Raw genomic sequence first — 1,012 nt, 5'->3', positions numbered from 1 at the left:
TATGTTAAGTTTGAGTTTTGGGTCAACTTCAAACGACAATAACTCCTAGATCAAGAAGAGTTACAGGTACCATAGGAAAGATCTTTGATTTATCTTTCCAACGCCGCCGAGTTTGCTCAACTCCGAGTTCGTATGAGGGAGATATATCCATTTGAAGTTGGGTTGTCTAGATAAGGAAAGTCAAAACCGGATTTTAGAAGGGTATTATGGTATTTTCACCACCCAATTAATTAATTTCATTTTTGGTAATTAAGTTGGTGTCTAAACTGATTGGGTTCAGTTTACGCTATTGAAAAATAAGTTAGGGTTTTAAGAGAAGAGAAAAGAAGAGGAGAAAAGAGAAGGAGAAGCAAGGAAATCGTCAAGTTCTTGAAGAATTGCTTGTGTATTTTGTCAAGGGGTGATCCCTACGAGGTATGTGAGATCACATAGCGTTGGGTTAGTTCACCCACGCGTCAATCATGAATTATTTCAGTGAATTTAGATTATTGAAGGTTTATAAATTGAGTTCTTGATGGATTTGTTTGAAGTTTCTATTGGGTTTTTGATTGTTGGAGTAGTTGAGGAGTTCTTGATTTAGATTCATGAAATTAGGTGTCGTTTTGAGTAGATTCTTGCATATTTTGATTATGTAATCGAATCTAAGTGTTTAGGGAAAGACCCAATTGAGTTTAGAGGGTTTAGGGTTGAAAACAAGCTAGAAAAATCGTCAAACACCTGGGAGGGGGAAGGGGCTGGGGCTGGGGCGTCGTGCCACTCAGAGTGCCCCAGAAGATGTTCTGTAGTTGGGACCTTGGGGCGCCGCACCATCTAGTGAGCCCAAACTTCAGTTATGAAGTTTTGGGTCTGGCTCCCCGCGCCACTCAGAGCGCTAGGGACGCCAGGTCTTCTACTTTTTCCCACTTCTTTCCGGTACTTAGTTCCCCTGAAACGTACCTATATTTCCTAATTGATTTCTACAGTCTAAGTTACGTCTAAACAACATGAAATCATCAATAACATGAGATCATGA

Source organism: Solanum tuberosum, unplaced genomic scaffold (assembly GCF_000226075.1).
Source record: "Solanum tuberosum cultivar DM 1-3 516 R44 unplaced genomic scaffold, SolTub_3.0 scf00035, whole genome shotgun sequence".
In the NCBI taxonomy this organism is placed as follows: domain Eukaryota; kingdom Viridiplantae; phylum Streptophyta; class Magnoliopsida; order Solanales; family Solanaceae; genus Solanum; species Solanum tuberosum.
Note: the sequence above shows the minus strand (reverse complement) of the source record.